The 24,389-nt window shown below is 37.0% G+C and overlaps 1 long non-coding RNA gene across 2 annotated transcripts; it reads left to right on the forward strand.

Moving 5' to 3' along the window:
* The first annotated feature begins 8,321 nt into the window (after positions 1–8,321).
* On the forward strand, positions 8,322–10,955 carry LOC113328313. Of its 2 annotated transcripts, none has more exons than XR_003349352.1 (4): positions 8,322–9,190; positions 9,299–9,349; positions 10,300–10,621; positions 10,783–10,955. It is a non-coding gene; the product is annotated as an uncharacterized LOC113328313 (long non-coding RNA). The 2 variants fall into 2 exon arrangements; XR_003349353.1 differs by having other exon boundaries at positions 10,300–10,536.
* Positions 10,956–24,389: the final 13,434 nt, after the last annotated feature.

Consider the following 24,389-nt stretch of genomic DNA (forward strand, 5'->3'; position numbering starts at 1 on the left):
TGGATGTTGTGGTGATGATAATAGTGGAAACAACTGAGAATTGTTGATGTTTAGATTGTTGGTGTTGACAGCGGAAGAGGATGCGATGTGAGTTTGAGTAGTTCTCACCATTTTTAGGGTTAAGTTGCATGTTTAATAGTGGTTTTAGGTAAGGATCAAAGAGAGAAGTTAAAATTCCCTTTTGGTATCTGATACCATGTGAGAAATGTGATAAATATAGTATTGAAAAAGTACAAGACAGTATACAGGACAAGCTCTTATATAAACTTGTAGACTCAACAGAAAAGAAACAATAGACGGTGACTGGTAACAGGAGGTGAACAGTCACTATTACAGTTTCTGTTATGACAGGTACAAAATAGCTGTCATACAATAACTCAATCCTATGGACAGGATTAGTTGTATGGATTGAATTCGTACTATGCACGGATGACTACTGAGTCTAACATCCCCCCTCTAATATTGAGGGGGACTGAGTTGAGGAGAGAGAGTGTCTGCGAATCGTTCCATCAACTCGGTCAACTTTCATTAATTTTTTCGTTTTTCTGTGCAATTCTTACAATCTCTTAGAGTAAAATCAGTGATATTAAGTGTTAATTCAGGTAGATCCAATCATGTTTAGTAATAATTAACATGATTTGTGGTGATAATATGAATTTTGAAGGAAAAAACAGCGGTTCAGACATGAATCCTTCAGTAGTAGATTTATCCAATCCTTCAGAATTTCATCCATCAATCAATTTGGTTGATGAAAAAACAGATTCCAGGTATGAAGTTTGGAAGTTTTCCTTAATTGGTAGATTAGATTTACTTCGAATCAAGTTTGTTGAAGCTTCAGTTATTTTGAAAAATCAATGGAAATTAAAAGGTCAATGTCAATTAATTCTGTTGGGCAAGGGTTTCTTCACAAACTAGATAATGAAGAGGATAAGGCTTACATCAAATCTGGAAGATGGGATGTGGTAGATCAAGTTTTGAAAGTTAGAAATTGGATTCCAAATTTTCTCCCAGAGAATCAAAGAACATCTTCAGCCATGGTTTTGGTTCACTTTCCAGGATTAAGTTTAGAATATTGGGATGAAGCTACTTTGTTTACTATTAGTAGAGCTATTGGTAATCCAGTCAAGGTAGATAGTGCTACATTAAATTTTCAGAGTGGATATTATACAAAAGTGTTGATTGAAATTGATCTCTCAAAAAGAATTCCTAACAAATTATGGATAATTACAAAGTATGGAGGCTTTTCTCAGGGAGTCACTCTAACAAATCTGCCTAAATACTGTCACACATGTAAAATTGTTGGTCATACTCAATCTGAATGCATATTTAACAAGAATCAATCTGCTGAGGAACAAGGTATCAGAAGTCTCCTCCTACAAAAGTGCAAGATGAGAAGAACTCTCCTAAACAAGTATGTGAACCTTTTGATATTTGTCAGACACCAAAAGCTCAAAGTTCTCAAATCATAGATAAAGCTCAAAACACAAGTGCCCAAATTACTCAAAACAAATTTAGTCTTCTTAAAGACAATAATGATATTTCAAGTGAAGATGAAACAGTTAAAGAAACATATATGAACGTAAGTTTAGACACTGCAAGAGTTCTTCAGATTGTTGAAGTAAATGCTACTGATAACATTGTGGTTAAATATGTGGATGGAACCAAAGGTACAGTTTCTTCTGAGAAAATTCCAACAACATCTTGGTCTATGATAAGTGCTTAATTTACATGTTTAGAATGTCAATTCCATACTTGTTTTAGCTATAATTCTTGCATATTACATGTTATTATGATTATTTTCTATTTTATGTGTCATATCAAGTGAATCATCCCAAGAAGAGTGAAAAGGTCTGCAAAAGATCTAAAGTGAAGTTCTCAAAAATCCAAGTGTCTAAAGCCGAAAAAAGTGGAAGAAGTGTGATGAAAAGGATCAAAGAATGCTCAAGATCATAAGAAAGGACAAGAAGACCAAGTTCAACTTATCCAAATTCAGGATTTCTTATCACCATCTTGAAGAGAATTCGATTACAAAGAGAACGGCGAAACAATGAGGTTATTCCGAGTTCAGACGAAGAGATTACAGCCAAAACAATGAGCTTAAAAATACAAGGAAGAAGATAGTGACGACCCAAATTTATACCATGACGACTCTCAGAGATTTTCGGGAAGAGAAGGGTCAATTTCAACACTTAGAGTCTTTGGGGTTTAGGGAAAATACCATGACGACCCTTGAGTGTTTCCAGACATAGAGTACGACCTATTTTGGGTGTTTAGAGTCGTTGGGGTCATGGTTAAGGACCGTGACGACTGTAGCAGACGAGAAAGACATGTTTTAACGCGTTTTGGACTTCTAAAAGGAGTAAATTTGATCCTAATGGGTTTCCTAACCCTAGAAGAGAGGAGACTTGAAGGCCAAGCATTGAAGGCTATCTAAGAAGACATCCATGGACAAATCATATACCATACCTTGGAGACACAATCTATACCTCTCATATCACATCTTCTACATCAAAACCTAGGGTACCCCTATAGTGGGAACCCATTATTTTGCAATTATGTGTAACTAAACCTTTGTTGATTAAGGATGAATTCAATGTGCTAGCGTGAAGCTTTATTAGTTATATAAATTTATTCGAAGTTTTAATCATCATCGATTGTCTTTTCTATATTTAGGGTTTATGAATGATTCTTAGACTGATTTGGGATGCATACTAGATTAGTATATTGATTGTTCTATCGCTAGTAGAAGTTATGAGATAAGTAATCGTCGATTGACTCTCTACACAAGTAGACATTGCCAGACCTTGCAAAGGGATTCTGTGGAGCAATTGCGAGTGAAGACAACATCAGCAAGTGGACCTTAATCTAAGAGTTTAACTACTGGGATCAACCTAAATTCACAAAATTTAAAGCGTTCGATTGGATTACACCTTGACTGATCTACGACTTGGTGGTTCGTTGAATAGAATCTGGTAGTCGAGAACTTTCGTATCCAGTGATAAAAGGAGTTTTGGGGATAACACTGATCTAGTTGTTATTCTACGGTTGGTGATGAATGGTTCTAAAAAGAAGATAGATAAGTATTCCGATCCTGCTAACGCTTGGTAACGACGAAGGATTCCTTGATCATCTATTTTCTTTATTATTATCTTTTTATTTATCTTACAATCAACCCCCCTTTGTGTTTTCCTTTGTTTTGCTAATATAAATAACCTATCAATTACACATCTCTCTGTGGGAACGATCTCATACTATCTCTATATTATTTATTAATTAGTGGGAAATATCTCAATTAATTTGGTGTGGTTACGACACACACCAGTCTAGAGTGGTTCAAAGACCTTCACAAGCTACATCTTCTACCAACACTGAAAGCTCAAAGGAGGTAACTACTCAAGCTCATGTCAAGTATAATTTTAGAAAAAATCATGGAAAAGGAGGCACTAAAGGCCTCCAATCCAAACCATGAAAGTCCTATACTGGAATTTAAGAGGCCTAAGAAGACCTAGGGCTCAAAATAAATTATGGTCATTAGTCAACCAATTTAATCCTTCATTAGTTTGGGTTGCTGAACCTAATTTTTTTTGTGATGCTTCTTTTTGCAACAAATTAAATTTATCTGGAATGCAAAGTATGGTTATACATAATTCTGTAGCTAAAAAAAAGGAGAATATATGGTTATTTTGGAATAAGAATTTACCTACTCTAACAGTGGTGTCAATGTCAAGCCAAATGATAACAATTAGCATTGGAGGTAATCTGATTTCAGGTGTACCTACTCATGTTGGTCAGCTTCAAAGAAATTTTTTATGGTCTGAAATGCAGTTAATTAGTGATCATAAGCAGCCTTGGTTAATCATTGGAGACTTTAATGCTTTTACTACTTCTGATGAAAAATGGGGGGGAAGAGCTTCAAATAGAAGATCAATGTTGGACTTCACTGAATGCATTAATGTTTGTGAACTTTTGCAAGCTCCAAAAACTGGTCTTCAATTCTCATGGTCAAACTGTTAATATGGCAAGAAAAGAATCCTCTGTAATTTAGATAGAGCTATGTTTAATCATAAGTGGCTTCAAAAATACACAGATTGGGATTATAAGGTTGGATTAAGAATTGCTTCTGAACACTCTCCTCTATTAGGAGGTTGTGCTAGTATTCCAAAGCCTTCTAATGTACCATTTAAGTTTCAGAAAATGTGGTTATCTCATCCTCAATTTCTGGAAGTAGTTAAAGATTGTTGGTCTGAGTATATTTTGGGGGACCCTGCTTTTTTCTTTTAAAGTAAACTGAAAAAGTTTAAGAAAATTCCGCAGGATTGGAATTGGAAAGTGTTTGGCAATATCCACAAAAAAATCAAAGAAGCAGAAACTCAAGTTCAAGCAGCAATGTTAAAATCAGATACTTGTCCTATTGATACTAATGTTTTGGAAGAACTTGTGCAGGCTGAAAACATCTACAATTCAAGAGAAGTGCAATTGAGTACTCTGTTAAAGCAAAAATCTAAATTAAGATGGATTAAAGATGGTGCAGCAAATACAACCTTCCTCCATACTTCTCTTAAAATTAGGCAAGCTAGAAATTGCATAAATGAGCTTGAGGATGCAAATGGAGATATTATCACAGACCAAAAGAAGATTGCAGAGACCTTGATTCATCATTTTGAGAAAAAATTTGAATATAAGGAAATAGAGAAAGTTGATTCATTGTTAGAAGCAATTCCTTCAGTTATCACAGATGAAGATCAACAGATGTTAGATGCTACTCTAAGTGAAGAAGAGATTAAAACAACTCTCTTTAATATGGATCCTGGCAGTTCCCTAGGTCCAGATGGTTTTTCAGGCAGTTTTTATAGGGCTTGCTGGGATATTATTCAACAAGATGTTATTAAGGTTGTGCAATTTTGTTGGAGTAAAACGTACATTCCAAAAGGGTTATACTCAAATTTTCTTGTTCTGATTCCCAAGACAGAAGGTGCCAAATCTCCCAATCAATTCAGACCAATTGGTCTTAGTAATATGAGTTTCAAAATTTTCACCAAGATTATAACAACAAGAATGAGCTCTCTTATGTCAAAGTTAGTATCTCCTCAGCAAACTGCCTATATAAAAGGAAGATGTATTCAAGATCAAATAGTGCTAGCCTCTGAGTTAGTGAATGAGATGAAAAAGAAGAGAATATGTGGTAATGTGGGCCTTAAATTAGACATTTCTCAAGCATATAACTCAGTTAGCTGGGAATTTCTAATTCAGGTACTTAGCAAATATGGATTTTCTAGCTCTTGGTGTGAATGGATACATAATATTCTTAAATCTGCTAAAATATCAGTTATGTTGAATGGTGGTCCTCAAGGTTTTATCTCTGTGGGAAGAGGATTAATACAGGGGGATCCCCTATATCCAATTTTATTTGTTCTTATGGAAGAAGTACTAAGCAGAAGACTAACTCAACTAGTTCAAAATGGATCAATTCTTCTAATGGTTATAAGAAAAGGTATTCATCCAACCCACCTTTTCTTTGCAGATGATGTTTTTATATTCTGCAATGGTGCCAAAAAAATCCTAGAGAGTTTATTGAATTAGTTACATGATTATCAAAAAAGCTCAGGCCGACTCATTAATAAAGTCAAAACTAAACTCTTTGTTGATGGCACTTCAGAATCTAGGAAAATATTTATCAAAGATTTCATGCAAAGAGAATTAAGTGATTTCCCAGACAAATACTTAGGTGTTATCCTTCATTCAGGAAGAGTTAAAGTCTCCACAGTTTGGCCCATGGTTGAAATGATCCAAAAAAAGCTATCTGCTTGGAAGCGGAAGTTGTTATCTTTTGAGGAAAGAACGGTTCTTATTAAATCAGTGCTTAGTAGCATCCCCATTTACAATATGGCTGTGTACAAATGGCTCGCTTCTGTCATCAAAACTTGTGAAAAAATTATTAGAAATTTTCTTTGGTCTGGTGATGGGGATACAAGGAAATATACTATTCTTGCTTGGAAAAAGGTATGCACTCCATATAGGGAAGGTGGATTAGGCATTAAAAGACTGGAGACTCTTAACAAAGCTTTATTAATGAAGCTAATGTGGAGGATAGTGAAATCTAATGAAGAATGAGCTATGTTTATAAAAGCTAAATTTCAAGACAAAAATGCTCAATGGAGAGAAATGGTTGGCAATTTTCAACTATCTGGCCTGACATGAAATTGGCTTGGGAAAGCCTACAAGAAAACATTAGATGGTGTGTTGGAGATGGCACAAAAATCTCTTTGTGGTTTGACAAGTGGATAGGTGAAGCTGCACTTATTGAGAAAATTGGTTACATCCCTTTTGTGAAAAGCAATATGAAGTTAAAGGTGGCTGACATCCTTAAGCAGGGTAAATGAAACATTCCTCATCAAGTTCAGCAATATGTTGCAACTCTTATTATGCCTGAAGTGGGAGGACTGAAGGATGAAATGATGTGGACTTGTGAACTAAAAGGAGACTTTACTACTCCTTCTGCATTCAACATAATAAGAAGCAAAGAAATTGAGTTAAGCTGGCCAAGGAAAATCTGGATTTACTTCCTTCATCCTAGCACATCTAGCAATGTATGGAAAATTGTATTATGTAGATGATTCTGTGATAGTCAAGAATGGTTATGAAATAGCCTCAAGATGTTGCATCTGTGAGGAAGAACAAGACAACATGCATCACCTTTTGTGGGATTGCTCATTTAGCATTGATATCTGGAATTGGATATGTGCAGTTTTTGCTTTTACACCTCCAAAAAAATTCAGATACATATGGAATAGTGCACAGAATAAAAGTCCTCTTATCAAATAGGTATGGATTACTGCAAGTTCCTCTGTTATGAAAGAACTTTGGTTTCAGAAAAACAGAAAAATATTTGAAGAAGTAAAGCCCAATATCCAGTGGTTCAAAAGCAAGATCAAAAAGATGGTTCTTGAAGGGGGAATCAGAATGCAAGGTACTACATGGAACCACAACTATGATTTGCAGGTAATTTCCTTCTTCAATCTTGGTCCAAGAAACATCAATTTTCAAAAAATCCTCGCTTGTCAATTGTGCCCTCCAAACAATGGAGAAATCATGTTATGCTGTGATGGTGCCTCTATTGGAAACCCTGGAGCAGCTGGATTTGGAGTGGTGATAAGAGATCATTTGTGGTATTGGAATAGCAACAAACTACATTGCAGAAGTTTATGCCCTGATATGTGCTGCAGAATTAGCTGTAGAATGGAATCTTAGTCACGTTATATTAAACTCTGATTCTAAAACTGCAATATCTGAGTTTGAACAAGGTAAAGTGCCATGGTTTGTTAAGATTAGATGGACTAAAGCTGTGAGTAAGATTGATCAGATTTTGTTATAGCTACAGAGAAGCTAATTTTTCTGCAGGTGCAGTAGCCAAGAAAGGGACTCAGCTAAGAGAATGGCAACTTAACCTTGGGAGGCCATCTCATCTTGCAAGAATAGAAATGCCAGGAGTAATCTACTATAGATTCAGTTAAACCTTATTTGAGTTGTAATTCTTTATTTCATGGGCCTATGTAGTTGGCTTTTTTAGTGTCATTAATTTTGGGCTGTTATTTTACAATTATTTTCATTTAATAAAATTCATGTGATTCAAAAAAAAAAAAAAAATCCAATGTATCTTAACAAAAATAAAGTAAAAATTGATGCCCCTAGAAATATGTTGGCCAAAGTTCCTTTATGTCAGGGCCGGCCCTGTGACTAGATTCATTAGAATATACCTTTGCATGACCGAACTTCTGGAGAGGCTTCTTTTAATGATATCAGTATAATATTGAGTACAAGGAGTCTGCTTGCTTTCCACTTTGATCTGCAAAAATTTATTCAAGACACCGAGTAAGCATTTGCTAGCACATTCTTCATTTAAAGGAAAGAAAGAAACCCAACCTCCTGAAGAAATGAGTCAACAGATGCCTTATCTTTTGGTGAAAAGGCAACTTCTTCTCTTTTCTTGTTCACAAACTCAACATTCTTCTCAACCTGCATTACCATAAATTTATCCAATAAAATAATGTTACAAAGCTAAACCCTACAAAGTGAAACTAGTATTGAAAACTGAGGCAAACTGGGGAGATAGATATACCATATCTATTAGACGTTTGACGGGACGTCGAAGACTTTCAACAGTAGTTTTCTCATTGGACTTTCTCAGACGAATTAGGGGAATAGCTGCCAGCTCAGTATATGGTAGCTCCACTGAGCAAAGTGAGCTGAAAGCAGCTCAATCACAGATAAGACACACTCTTCTTGGAAGAGATGTGGTTTCAGCCACTGCTTTGGGACCTACATCAAAAATTGAATCTTATCAGCCTACCATTACTTCAACAAACAACATTAAAAAAATGAAACTTTTAAATCATGTAACCTTTAGTGCAAATGACATGTCAAAGGGTTTTGCAGATTTTGCATCTGGCTTGCCAGTTCCAATGTACTCCAAGGAGTCTAGCACCAAGGATGTCACATGGATGAAGTCCCTTGAAGAACTTGAAAGCTGATTGAGCATTTGAATGCATTTTACTCTCAGAGGCAAGTGTCGTGGCCCAGAAAAAAGATGAGCCACTCCATTAATAATTTGAACAATTAAGTACACCAACAGTTGAAGGTATTATCTTCCACGTTTGTGCAGACATACTTCACCCATAAATCCACACAGTTGATGTATTGCCAGCTATATATCTTCTCCATCGTTTCCTTAAAAGAACTCCGGTTGAAACAACTGACCATCAAAATTTCAAACAAAAAATATAATAGAAAAGAATGAATCGTCTGTAATCCCGCCATAACAGTATTGCTGGTGCACGAGTTAACAACAATAAACAGATGGTTCAAGGAAAATTTCTAACCTAAAAAATATTATAAGCTGTCTTAGCTCATGGAAAAAAAATGGAAGAGCATCTACCTTTTCTCTTGTGTGTTTGTGGAAATGCCTAAGAGAAAATTAAGTTATCTACTAAAGAGCTTGTAATTGTTTGGATAGTATCGTTACAACTAAATGGGTCACTGTTTCTGTATTGCTCAAATTAAAGAAAGATCGGAGAGTAACTGGTGTTCAAATTGGCATGATTAGCTGCAGAAGAAGAAGAAGAAGAAGTTGATTAGATGATGAAATATGATGAGTAACATTGGAATTTGTAAGCCGGATAAGAAACAGCAAAAGGTGCGTTGAAGTTGTAGTTTTGTTTAATTCTGACCTCTTGTTTTATATATTATTATATTCACTGCTGGCACTCTATTAGATGGATAACCTAATTTCTTGCCGATGCAGGACAAACGCCTGACCTTGACGATGGATGATCTCTCTAAGTCACTACGTGAGGTATGCCAATTCAACTCTATACAAACATATGTCATGCTGTAAAAAGAACTCCAAACACATCGTACATCGCTCCACAACATATGTGGGCACAGCTTTCTTTAATAATATCATGACCTTTCTCGATAGAAGTAGATGTAGAAATTTCTCGCTGACAATCCTCGCACATTTTTCATGTTTGATCTAATTTGTCATCCATGGACGCTCTGCAGTTTTTGTGAATTTGTTATTGCATAAGATATCCTCACTTGTTTGCTCTGCGGAAGATTTTGCCACTGCGGTCTGTATGTTGTTGCTTATCCTGCTTTTCTTGAATAATTATTGTTCATGCCTGCTACATGAGTTAGTCTAAGAGATGAATCTAGGACTCTAGGCATCCGTTTCAGTTTTCATGCCTTGCTGGCGGACCATCTTTTTACTGTAAGAATGTAAAAATCTAGAGATTGAATTGAAGTCTGCACAAAAACAGAGCACAACTCAATTTGTACATAAAGTGACATGAGGTTAGGAAAATCTCCAGTAGTACTAGGCATTACAAAAGTGTTCTATTGCAGACCTATGAAAGGTAATGGATGGAATAATTAAGGTATACGTACGATTTTGCAGTCAACTGAAGCACAGTTAGGCTGTATTAGATCTGCCACATGGAAACCTGTGGCCGTGGTTCATCAAGGTTAAACTCTTAAGTTGCTCAGATACCAATAGTGATCTTTTTCCGGACCTTAAGTGATTTGTTTTTCGAACTATAATGCCTAAAAAAACTTAGGTACAGGAAATTGCATTGAAGAGATGTTCAATCTTATGATAGCCTGCTTGTGGATTGATGCTAAAAGGGTTTAATCTTAGAAACTAAATTTCGTGTTCCTGCTTTGCCTTCTCAAATTCACTACGAGTAACTGCATCCTCTTTATATTTACTAATACACTGCAAACCCATTTCCTTGCCTCTTCAAGGAGCGACCTTCCAGCACAGACTCTTCCCCGATTTCAGCATTCCTCCAATGGGCTGGCTTAAAGAAGCCGATTGAGAGGAACTATTGACAGCTGGAGTAACCACTACTAAATGTGCACGCCCAGGACTACTGCTTCTCGTAGGACAACTTAGACCAGGACAATCTGAAGCCATCTTGCCAGCAACCAATGTCTCTTTTGTTGAGCTCACCATGTAGGGTGCAGAGCTGACATGATTTGGTAATTCTGTGCTTCCCCATCCCCATTCCTATCATGAAGTTCCCCTGAAGGAGATGGATTTGATATATGACACGTTTATATCAACGTATGTGCTCTGTAGGAACTTCTTTTGCCATGTCCATGTAGAATTGAGTTTCACAGATTTTTACATTCAATTTTTCTTTTTGGACCGCTCTATTTTTCGTTCTCATTCCAAATTCTGAATTTGAGACTAATACTTTCATTCTTTTTGATACCCCTAAATAGTACGGAGTGAATATGAAGCACCAGGAGTATTTTGCTGACTGCCCCTCTACTGGGACAGAATCTACTTCGAGGGAGGAATGAGCTTGGCATCGGGCGATCCAAGGCCGGCCCTGACATAAAGGGGCCAAAGTTTAACTTTGGGCAACATATTTTTAGGGGAATCATTTTTTATTTTTTTTGTTAAGATACATTGGACTAATGATATAAGTTTTTTGTTAAGATATATTTATAGATAATTGAGAATCTGTAAGATTCCGTGGTATTCAAACTAGCAAAAATTCACCAAAGCGGATCTAGGGGAAGCCTCTTTACTGCTTTTTGAGAAATCATTGGCTAGATGGTTAATTGACAAAAATCAAGTGTTTATTTTAGTCCCTGTATCCATCCCAAACACGGGAAAATTATTGCAAAATTTTTAAAAGTCCACCTCTTTTCTTTGATAAGAATTGAAAAGCTAACTTTGAGCCTCTCCTTCAAAAATATTATTTCACTCTACAAGGATGGAAATCCAAACTTCTATCCCAAGCGGGCAGGACAGTTTTAATTAAATCGATTCTTCAAGCCTACCCAACTTACCAAATGCAAGTCCTAGCTCTGCCAAAAGAAACTCTAGATCAACTTGACCAAACTCAAAGAAACTTCTGGTGGAAAAAAGAATGGCAAAAAAACAAGGAGGTTTCATGAGAGCTTGGACAAGTATATGCGCAAGTTTGTCTCTCAAGGAGGTTTAAGAATTAAAAACCCGCATCACCTTAATATAACTCTCCTCACAAAACTAGCCAATAGGTTAATCACTGAACAAATCAGTTATGGGTTAAACTTCTAAAAGCCAAGTATTTCCCAAATTCACACCCACTTGAAGCCTCCAGAACTTCGAATTTGTCGTGGATTTGGACGAGCATCCAAAAAGGTTTAGAACTGATTAAGGGAAATTTTGTTTGGCAAGTCAAAAATGGAGCATCGGGTAAAAATATGGGAGGACAAATGGATTCCTAATGTGGATATTGTCCACAAAATTCTCAACTTACAAGGTCAGGCACCAAAAATGGTACAAGAGCTAATAACGAAACAAAATAAATGGGATCAGGAAAAACTAAACAAATATTTTTACCCATAGGATAGAAAAAAATTCAAGCTATAAATCCAAGGAGACAAGAGCAAGAAATTATTAGATGGAGGCATCATCTACTAAACAATTACCTACCAATATCCTTTACAACAGTTACACCGTATACTATAACCATTGGAGGATTATAGTCATTAAAAACATAAACACATGAATGAAAATCACGTGCTTGAAGAAAGGAACGCATAGATATTTTCCACCATAAGTAATTCGAGCCATCGAAGACTGGCGGTACGTTTATAGAGATAACGCTTCTGTCCATAGAGTCAGATTGCTACAAACACAGACTTATGAGGTCTTTAATGTGTTTGCCTGCTCTGATACCAATTGAAAAGGCGGGGGTCTAACAATCACACCCAACAATTCGTTCGGAAATATGAATGGACTAACTCCATTATAATTCCAAGAGAATCAACTAGACAGTCAGACTCAATCAAGGATATATATCCAAGAGTTATATCTCAATTTCTCAATACAATCTGCAAATCGAACAGATAGAGATCTGTGAGCCTGATTGATATGAGAAATAACTTGTGTTAGAGCACTGCTCGGTCAAACTCGCATGTGTTGCTATCTCAAGCATGTTTGTCAATGTTAGTGATCAAAACTATAAGTCTTGATTTCTAGTCTACTTATAGCTAAGTCTCGGACTAGGATAGAAAGTGTAGTTGAGCTCAAGACTCCATGGCAATCATCATACAAAGACGAATAACTACTCAAGGAACTGGTGGAATTTCATTGACTAAAAGGTATGTGGAGACTTGTACTTATCTATCACTCAAAAGTCTATCTACTTTATCTCCTATCTTGAGACAAAAGTCGTTTTGCTATATAGACTTTGATTATACACATTTGTTATATCGAGCCGAGTTTATCTCGCTTATATATTTCTCTAAATATGTGTTGGTAAGCTTTAGCTTTGGCCAAGTTCATCTTTACTAGTGACGAAAGTCATATTAAGTTTCAATTACTTGAAAATTGCTTTGACGAAAAATAGTGTGAGAACAACAACTATATAACGTCCTCTAAGAATGTTTCAATGATTGAAATGAGAGTTTAGATTATATAACCGTGGTTGGATATAAGCATTGTGTGGTAACTCATACATGTATAATTCCTTATTCCTTGAACCAAAGTATGCGTACTTTGCTGCTCAGGAAAACCGGAACTAGAGTCCGCGTGCCAAGTCTGCATACTGTCGGAGGTTCTCATCCCGAGAATTTATGCTGGAGTTTGTGAATAGAAAACAAACTTATTCCGGGTACTTAATTCCGCGTACCAGTCCGCGTTCTTAAGTTGGTTATTTTCTAAAAACGATTACTCGTGAACTTAAACTTATATAAATTAAGGAATACAAGTTTGCAAACCGTTGCTATAAAGTTCATGAATTGATTCGAGTGAATCAAATCATTTTTGCTTCGATTGTGTCTTGTATACTTCTATAAGATCTAAGCAATTGAACAACTCTCTAACTAGTTCATTTGAGTCATTTGAACTAGTTATGGTAAAGAAGAATATGGTTGATACGAAAGTGCTCATATGGCTAACCATTTGGTTAACTACTGTTAAACAAACTAGATGTACATGTTTGGGTACGGTTACACAAACCTAGATAAACGTGCATTTCATTTGTGTGTGTAGATGGTGGATTTTCGACAAAGGGTAGAATTGTAAAACTATACTCCAAATTCGGCAACCGGATGAGTATTGAGACTCATGTCTCTCATTAAAGCATGAAAGCTCATGTCATAAATCTCTGACTGAGAAGGCTGTCTCTCAGATTACGTGTAGATGTGTAGTCTCTCAGCTGAGGCCACAACACATCTCATGAATACTGAGCAATTTCAGTAATTATTCCGGATCCGACAACCGGATGAGTATCGAGACTCATGTCTCTGTGCATGAAAGCTCATGCCACCTCTGATGGAAAAAGTATCTCAGAGAATATGAAGATGTGTAGTCTCTCAGCTGAGGCCACGGCACATCTTATACTGTGTAGAATCGAAAGATTGGGCGGCTCCTAGACATCATGTTTGCTAGTATAGAGCGACAACGTCTTCGGGATGTAACCAGATTTTCCCCGACTATGCAAGAGGAATATGACGCTCCAGCAAGTTCATATTGCTCAACCCTCAGATAATTAATGCTCCTAGACAGGAAGCCCTTCTAGTACAGAGCCAGCAATTAATTATCTTAAATCGTCTGAATATCCAGCAATATTCTACGAGCCATCGTTTGAAATCCAGTAATATTCTACGAGTCGTCAATTAATCGCCTGAATATTCAGCAATATTCTACGATTCCTCGTTATGTTATATTTCGTTACTTCAATCTGTGGTTCTTCCCAGCAGAATTCCACAGGTTAGTAATAAATATTTAACGAAACAGGCATCTGGGCATCGAATAAGCCCTGACAAAATGGTGCAAGTGTAATTAGCAGATAATACACAGACCAGCATTTTGAATGCACGAACGAGCATTTTAAAAATACGAACGAACGAGGAACCTATGCAAAATAAGAAGGGAAAATAAGGGGTAATTTGCGTTACCTCCCCTGGCGAAGATCATAATTTGAGTTACCTACCCTACATAACAAATATTAGTAAAACCTCCTCTCGTCTTTTTTTCCATCCAAACCCGGTTAGCTGAGTCATCTGCTTCGTACAGGTGGACAAAAACAAACACATGGCCTTTATCTACTAAAAATACCCTCGTCTTCTATATCTCCGTCCTCTTTCTTTGTGAACAGAAAAAAAAATTAGTACTGTATAGTTTTCTTCCCCAAACCATAAACCTAAGCATCAGTAGCAGCCATCGATGGGCGATGATGAATCTGAACAATTAAAGGAAGAAATCAAAATCCAAATTTCATTGTAACACATGTTTTCTCTTTTCCCTAAAAATGATTTGCGTTACCTGAACAGACGAAGAAAGAAACAGATCTCGTTCTTTCTGTTGAAGTTCGATGATGAATCTGGTACTGATGAGAGTAAATACAATGGATTATAAGATTGGGTTTGATGTAGGTTTCAGTAAGAGTGCATATGGAAGGAATTGAAGAATGGTTATTGCATTGGTGATAATCAAAGGCAATTGACAGATTCAGATATGAAATTGACATAGAGACGCTGCAGAGAGTGAATCAAGACATGGGTTCACTTTGAATCAAGTTTTCTGAGTTGTGATGGTGGTGATTGAATAGGTAAATCAAATTAGGGTTTCGATCTGGAACTGCAATTGAAGATATTGTTGCTGATGATTTTCATGGTATGAGGTGTATTTGAGTTCAACCGTGAAGAATTTATGGGTTCGAGTCTGAATCGAGAAGAAATTGAATGCATAGAAATCAGTTAGGGCTTGTAGTGGAGCTGATGGTGGTTGCAAATTTGAGCTTGATGATGAAATTCAGGCAAGATGGGTTTCTGGTGGAGATTAAGGTCACTGAATTGAGTCTACAACAAGTTGAATACAGAAGATTAATAGATGTATGTTAGGATGGAGGATTTGTGTACGTATGGAGTTGAAAATAGGCCTGAATTTGTCCTGGAAATGGCCTGAAATAGAGGAAACTCTGTCTAAATCTCCCTTATGGGATGATTTGTTATTCTCTGTTGTTGTTGTTATTCAATTTGGCTGAGTTGTTGTTATCTGATGTATTGCTGTTGTGATGGACTGGATAAACCTTCGATGTATGTTAGAATTGTTACAGGGAAGAAGAAAAATGACCTGAAAAATGGTGTTATTGAAGATGAGGGTATTTTCGGAAGCTGATTAACACGTGTTTGTTTTTTTCCACCTGTACGAAGCAGCTGACTCAGCTAACCGGGTTTGGATGGAAAAAGTGACGAGAGGAGGTTTTACTAATATTTGTTCTGTAGGGGAGGTAACTCAAATTATGATCTTCGCCAGGGGAGGTAACGCAAATTACCCTGGAAAATAATAATAATAAAATATTAAACAAAAGCGCCAGGGGACTAGGCTCACCATCCGGCCAGTCATGCCGTGACTAGTCCCGCGCCCAATTTTATATTTTACCATATTTTTAAAATTTTCACGATCTCATGAAAATCCTCTCGTTCGAGCTAATTTCTTTTATTTCAAAGAAATTATCTAAATCACATGATTTTATCAAAAAATAATAAAATTAGGGAAAGGTGTCGCGGGACCGTCGGCCGGTCGGTCCCACACCTCACGTCCCATTATTTTATTATTCCTTCTCAAATTATGAAAATTCCTTGATTTTATGAATTTTCCCTAAAATTACCTAATTTCATGTATTTTCTCTAAAATCATGGAAAATATTAAAAAAATTAGGAAAACTTGTGGGATCCGGCCCTAGCCGGTCCCACACGCCCATTATTTTATTATTATTTGGTGTTTGGTTTCCTGATTTCATGAAAACTCCCTGATTTCAACAAAATATCTCGGTTTTCAACAAATCCCTTTGATTTTATGAAAAATTATCTAAAATCACCAAAATTACATAAAATTGGGAAGAGTGCCTTGGGCCCGTGACCATTGGACGGACGGCCATGCCACGGCCATTGCCGGTCCCACACTCCCATTTCCTATTTTACATTTTAATTTATGTCTCTCATCTCATGGAAGTTCCCTAATTTCGCCAAACTCTCCAGTTTCATGGAATTTCCCTTAAATCAGAGAAAAATACATAAAATCACATAAAACTGGGAAAAGCATGTGGGACTGCGCCCTAGCCATGGATGGTCCCACACCTTGTGATTCCTTGTTTATTTATTATTTTCATCATCTCATGTATTTTTGCCGGTTTCAGCAAAACCATGGATTTTGCATATTTTCTCCAAATGTTGCTCAAACGTGCATCAGAAAATATCAAAATTCTCAGGACTGAAGCACGGACACTATGGTGACACGGACACATCCCCTTGACCGACCAAGGGTGACCCTGAGGCTTGCAAACAACTGGTCCCGCATGTTTTAATGATTTTAACCTAATTTGCTCAGTTGCTCATATTAGGTTCGAACTCTTTCCAAACAATTGGAAGTTCGCTCAAATGACCATCTATTGGTCCCCGACCACCAAGAGCCGGTCTCATGACCTCTTGGTCGGTCCCTCATATTTTCTACATCAGGTTTTATGATTTGTCGCTCACACGAGCATTATTTCAGTAAATGATTAAATCAACATTTAATCATTCTTTCACCAACTGGTCCTCAAGAGACTTTGGTATTTTTGCTCATTCGAGCATTTGGGCGTTATATGGTGAACCCGTCATCCCATGTAGTCGGTCCTATGTGATTTGCAGTAAACCATCATCTCGGTAAAATTAGGGTTTTGAATCCAGAACTCTGCAGAAACGTGATTCTGAGCAGATTCGAACACTCTGATAATTTTATGTTGATTCCATGATTAACATTCGTATTTATTTTTCTCGACTCAGCAGTCAGTAACTTAAATTAATATTTTATTTGGTCCAGCTACCAACTGACTCCACAATCACGAGATTTAAATCGTGTCACATGGGGGATATTAACTAGGGTTTTGGTCTGGCGGTCTACGGCACGTGTGTTCACCCACGACGAGAATGTGAGCAAGTCGTGCAATCAGTTGGAAGAGTCAGAAAAGTATGGGTGGAAAGTTAACCAAGTCTCCGCACGATGAGTAATTGGTTTTAACACGATTTCCCCATTTTCCACTCTCTGATTCCAGCAACTGTCACACTTCATGGGATCACGGTGTTTTCAACTCCGACATTATAAAATGTCTATGAATCCTGATTGAAGAAAAGAGGTTTTTCGAACAATCAAACAACATTCTCCAAAACGAGCAATTTCTCGTCAAAGTTCATACAGACAATCTTTCGTATACACGAGCTCACAGAAATTACTCTCAATTGAGCAAAATTCAATCATTCAGAGCATTTTCACGCTGAATTCACAACACACCTACAATCTCAGATCACCATTGATCTCACGCATTTCTCAGCTTCCCTCATACAGATCAACCCATCCTCTCTTGTGACCAAATTGACTCTGGAACGGCCATTGTTCTTGGTTTAGGCCGGGGTCTTACAGATTGATCTCTCGAATTTAAAGCACTCCCTTCTTGCAGTGCATCTGTGTGAGGTTCAACATTTCGCTCGGTTCAAGGAGTCTCCACACGGTCGACTCTTCAATTCCGTAAAACAAGCAAATCGTTTTTCCCCATCTACAGATTGGCGACCACAGTGGGAGGTTAATCTCTCGGTTGCAATCTCACAATTTCACAAGATGGCTGGTCTTAGGTCTGGGTTAGTTACAGGTTCCAACACAAACGACGCTAGTACTAGCAACAACAACAATGAAAATCAGAATATCCCGGAAACGATTCCGGCCTCCAACACTGATGGTGGTGACATTACTCCTCCTCACGCTGAAGTTCATCCCCTGTTCGGTCGACACCCTGAAGATTTCAGAGGAAATCCACCACCTATCATTGCTGATCTTATCAAAGTGCAGGAGACTCTCGCAAAGAATCAGACTGACATGGCTGATAGACATATTTTTGTGTCTAAATTGTCCTCAATTTTCTCTATGTTGGTACTCGATTTTGTATTTATTTTGGTGTTCTGTGTGTTTGTAGGTATTTTTGGAAAATAAACGTTTTTGGAAGAATCGGCTCGAAAAACTGCTAAAGGCACCACCGGAGGACATTTGCTAAGCGGACCTCAGATTTAGCAAAGGGGAACCCGCGGTTATGTGCAGCCAAAATTTGTTCTAAGCACTCAAATTACTATCGGCACTCCAACATAAGGATAAGAGGCACCCTTCATCTTCAACATTTAAAAAGAATATTTGCGGGAAATTTGGTTCCACTGGTAAATGATTTATTATCTTTAGGATAAGAATATCTTCTTGCCTTATAAACATGAAGAATTTGAAGAAAAAGGAAGTTATCTTGTATTAAACAAGAGAGATATCCTTGGAAGATTTTATCTTGGATTTTATTCTGCGAATTAAAGAAGATATGAGTTTAGTAAAGAAATATGGAGAATAAAGAGAAGGAAAAATTCCTGAAGATATTTTTAATTAAAAAGAAGAATATTTTGGAGTTATCGAAGAATATATTTGAGTAATGTGTATTTGTGTGTATAAATAGAGAGCTAGAGAGCACATTTGGGGATGGAGAGTTTGGGGATCGTTTAGAGCAAACCCGGTTTAATCATTATTTTCTCCCATTTCATCACTTGTAAACACTTTTGAGCAATGAAAAATTATTCTGAGTGTGTTTCCAATATGCGGAGCTAGACCCCAATCCTTGGGGCTATGGAGGAAGCCGTTGTTTCGGTAAAAGTGATACATTTTTATTTGGATTTCATCACCGTTCTATTCTTGCCCGCCTTAGGAAAACGAAACCAAACGCGAACCTATGCCTAAAATTTTGACTAGAACGAGACCGATAGGGTAACGAGATTAATAGGAAAGTCATTCGAAAAATATTGGTTACTCTTTTAAGCATACTTCGAAGTTCATGATTGTTTCTGTGAGTTGAATGCGTGACTGCGCCGCCTTTTAATGCGGTGAGGCCTTGGGTATCAAAGCTCCACGCAGCTTCCCTCGCCTCTATTCAACTTACTTTGACTCGGATTGATTCCAGAGGGGTTTGCTTAAATTGTAACAAATTCCCTTTCGAAGGATTAGAAGCTGGTCTAGAAACAATCTAAGTGGAGCCATCATGCTTTTTGTTTGCTAGATAAAATAGGCTTGTTGTGGTCGAGTCAGCCTTCTTTGTGCTTGTTTAGAATCCCCTTGCAGTTAGGATGTCGAACTGGTATACCCAATACAATGATTATCCAACCGAGCAACATGGAAATTACTCTTTTTATGATCATAGTGTGAATAGTGGTTGGGCACGCCAACCTTTTCAAGATTTTGGGTCACTACCCGCATGCGCATCAGTCTTACGAGCAAGAAGATTATAATACTAGTTCTTCGTATTTAGAGGATACAATCAAACTTTTGAAAAGTAGTCCTTTTTATGATCCTTCAGTTCATATTCCTTCTCTAGAAGAGTCTCTCAGGAGTTTAGCTGAGTCGACACGAAAGTTAGCTATCGACATGTAAGTTAGCTGAGGTGAATAACGTAGTTATGGACGAAAGGACTGCAACAACGACTGAATCTTTAGAAGATATCCTCAATAGATTAACTCAAAACTTAGATCCAACACTAAGGTAACATTCTTTGGAGGAGACCCTTGAGAGGATAGCTGAGTCGACACGTAGACTTGAGTTAGAGATGAACGAAAGTATTGCTCGAAATAAATTGAATTTCCAATATAGTGTATCAAATAATACCTTTGAGAATGAAGATAGTTATTCACATAATCAAGATGACGAGGATAAAATTGGTAACACTACTTGTTTAGATGAGGTCCAACCATTTTCATGTTATTATAATGATTATGATGAGGATAGTGTTGATGAAGAATTTGAAATAAGTAGGCATAGTGATCAGGAATTTGTTACTCCAATTGAACTTAATAATTATAATGTTTCTTGTTCAAATCCAAATAATTTTAATAATTATTCACCTATTCAAAAGAACGAGGATTTGACTAGAGATACTCCCGTTTTAGACGATGTAGTATTTCCTTATGATTACGAAGCCAACGATAGTTTAGAGGAACGAGTTTATTCTGAGAATATTGTTTTAGAGTCTAGAAATTTAGAAACATTAGTCTTAGACGAAGAAGATGAACTCGTAGAGCTTTTAAATATGAGTGAGGATGCATCAACTGAGTATAATCTACACGAAGCAATTTACCATTTTCAGGATTCCGATGATCTAGAAATTAGGGAAATTGTATCTAGTCTATATAGAGACACCCAAAACTCTAAGTTTGGGGGTGATTATCATTCTCCTTGTGCCTTACCTTTAGCTCTTACAGAGATCCTTCACTTGGGACTTGATATATATGCCTCATCCATTGTGTCAGATTACCTTCATACTAGCTCTCCCGAACCTAATAATATCCAGGAATAAGTTCAGTTGTTAGAAACCCATCCTCTGGTTGATGTGGTTTACCCAGGCTATGATACCCAGATTGATTTTGTTTTCCCACCAAAAACTTTTATTCCAATTGTCGGAACGTTTGAATTTCAGATGTGTCGGTTATTGAGTTTTGAGACTAAACCTAATTACTTTAAGAGATTAGGGTCGACACATTTGTTTAAGGAAGACCACCACATTCATTATGGTCATCTGTGTAAGTCAAATTTGATTGACTTAGAGGATCCCCAGTTATTCAGGTTACTTTTATGTGCTTCTAAATTCTTAGTTGAGTATTTCCAGACTCTACAACCTGACCTTCAAGATCCTTCCTTTGAGGAAGTACAACCAATGAAAACCTTTTATCTAGACCCTTTTATAGAGCCTAAACCTGAACCACAACTATATATTGTTGTCTTAAAGTTAAATAAGGGTATGTTCGGTATCTTCATGGTATGTTACGATTTTCTCTTCTTTTGGGTAACACTTTTTGATTCAGATGACCCGCAATTATTCCCGCTGCTGCTATATGATTCTTCGTGGTGACATCCTTTCTTAGTCTGGCTGAAGACTTAAACTTAGCACTTCTTGGGAGGTAACCCAATCTCGCAACACGGTAATATCTTTATTTAACCTTTTGCTTCAAATGGTAACAATTTTCTCCTGTTCATATGCTTTAATTTATCTTTATAACATTGAGAAATGTTAGATTTAAGTTTGGGGGTATGGGAGAAACTTTTTCGTTTGCAATAAATAAACTCCAGAGCCTAGAAATTTTGCCTATTAAGGATGCACTAACCCAATCTAAGTGGATGGGAACATTTGGTTGTAGGAGTTGAGGAACCAATATGATAGATGGAAAATATATAAGAGTCTATTCATAAAAGCCAGGAGCTTAGGTGTTAGAAAAGAAAACATGGTAGTTTCGCCATATCCTCGTGATGGAAACATCGAAAGAATCCTGATCACTTCTTTTTTTCTTTTTACCATTACTAGGGTGAAATAGAGTGACTAAGATACAAAAAAAAAAATGAGACCAGACCAACCAGAATAAATACAATAAAGTCGACCACTGGTACCCTTGTATTTGCCAGTGAGTTTACCTAGAGTTAGGATTATTGACCACTGGTTCCCTTGTATTTGCCAGTGTGTTGATATTAGTCCAGACCAGTATCTCAGTCCATTAGGATAGGTTCACCTTAGTCAACATCAGCTACGTTTTTCTCTACATCCATCTTCTTAATCTATCCATGTGATTGGTTGACTCCGGTTTATGATGTCCAGAAACTATCTGAGTAGAGCTCTGTCACTTTATATGAATTTTAGTATGCTTGAGTGCAAACTCGTGTACATCAATTGGAATTTCGCATCAGGGTACTTCCTCCTGTAGTCATAAGTATGCCAACCAAGGAGATTCTTTAGTGCCTTCCAAGGTTACGTAGATAGCTAGGCTTGGGTAAAGGTTTTGTGGGTACACCTCTGGTATAAACCCCCCGGAGAAACACTCCGCCGCTAGGCCACCTTGAGGTTTAACGGCTTGCTGCACATGCTAAGTGTAGACTTTATTTTCTAGAATAAATTTGATCGCGGACTAGCAAATAATAAGTTTGGGGGTATTTGATAGACATTTTGTGTCTAAATTTTCCTCAATTTCTCTATGTTGGTACTCGATTTTGTACTTATTTTGGTGTTTTGTGTGTTTGTAGGTATTTTTGGAATAAACGTTTTTGGAAGAATCGGCTCGAAAAACTGCTAAAGGCTCCCCCGGAGGACATTGTTACGCGGACCTCAGATTTGGCTAAGGGGAACCCGCGGTTATGTGCAGCCCAAATTTGTTCTCAGCACCCAAATTACTATCGGCACCCCAACAGAAGGATAAGAGGCACCCTTCATCTCAACATTCAAAAAGAATATTGCGGGAAATTTGGTTCCACCGGTAAAGGATTTATTATCTTTAAGATAGAAAATCTTCTGCCTTAAAACAGGAAGAATTTGAAAAGAAAAAGGAATTTATCTTGTATAAACAAGAGAGATATCCTTGGAAGATTTTATCTTGGATTTTATTCTGCGAATTAAAGAAAGATATGCGTTTAATAAAGAATATGGAGAATAAAGAGAAGGAAAAATTCCTGAAGATATTTTTAATTAAAAGAAGAAGATTTGGAGTTATGGAAGAATATATTTGAGTAATATGTATTTGTGTGTAAAATAGAGAGCTAGAGAGCACATTTGGGGGATGGAGAGTTTGGGGATCGTTTAGAGCAAACCCGGTTTAATATTATTTTCTCCCATTTCATCACTTGTAAAGACTTTTGAGCAATGAAAATTATTCTGACTGTGTTTCCAATATGCGGATCTAGACCCAATCCTTGGGGCTATGGAGGAAGCCGTTGTTTCGGTAACAGTGATATATTTATATTTTTAATTAATTATAACAATTCTATTATGATTTGCTTGAATTAAAACTTGATTATATGATTTTAATTAGTTAGGTGTATTTCCTTGATATAATATGCTTGCTTTAGGGTTTTGATATTCTATGCTTGGATTAACATCTATTCTTTTGAAAATCTACATGTCTAGGCAATACTATTAGAATCAATTTGATGTTGAGTTGCATAATTATTGTTTTTATTAAATCACTAATATCGACCAATTGTGGAATCCTAGCCCCGGTCTCTCCATAATTTTTACAACACTTTTTAATTGAGTTTGTTATTTTTATTTATAAAAATTAAGTCTAAAAAAATCTTCCTTCACAAGTCTCAACGAACCTTTTACTACAACATCATTGAAAATAACCATCAACTGCTACACAGAAGGAGTTGTGCAATTATCTCAAAACTCTTACTGATAAGATGACAGAGAAGACTCAAGAAAAGGGAAAAGAGAAGGAGAAATCCTCAGATGCTGCTGATCCTGAAGTAATCCCAATCCATACAGTGGATGATGATGAAACTGGCAAAGTTGCAGATTCGTCAGCAAAGGAACCATCAAATTTCATTACTCGGGAAGACGTGGAGCGCTTTCTGGAGAACCGTGTAAAAGACAAGACATCGCATGTCCATCGTCACCAACCTCATTATCCTGCTGCTACGCAGAGGATTCCCCTTCCAAAAGGTTACATTTCTCCAACTTTTACTCTGTATGACGGAACTGGAAATGCTCGAGAACATGTCTCTCGTTTCCTCGAAGCCTTGGGAGAGCATGAACATAACCATGTTGTTCGCCTCAAGGAGTTTTCAAAATCCTTGAAAGGCAGAGCATACACCTGGTACAACAACATCGCACCGGGGACTATCAACAATTGGGGAGAAATGATCAACGCCTTTTACAGGAAGTAATTTTTCGTGTCAGAGCAAGTCACTCTCTCTGATCTTGGAAGAATGTTCCAGAGGGTCAGTGAAAATCCCAATGATTACGTGAAAAGATTCAGAGTCCAGGCCCTGGACTGTCATGACCCAAATGTCACAG

The sequence above is a fragment of the Papaver somniferum genome, chromosome 1, assembly GCF_003573695.1.
Source record: "Papaver somniferum cultivar HN1 chromosome 1, ASM357369v1, whole genome shotgun sequence".
NCBI lineage: Eukaryota > Viridiplantae > Streptophyta > Magnoliopsida > Ranunculales > Papaveraceae > Papaver > Papaver somniferum.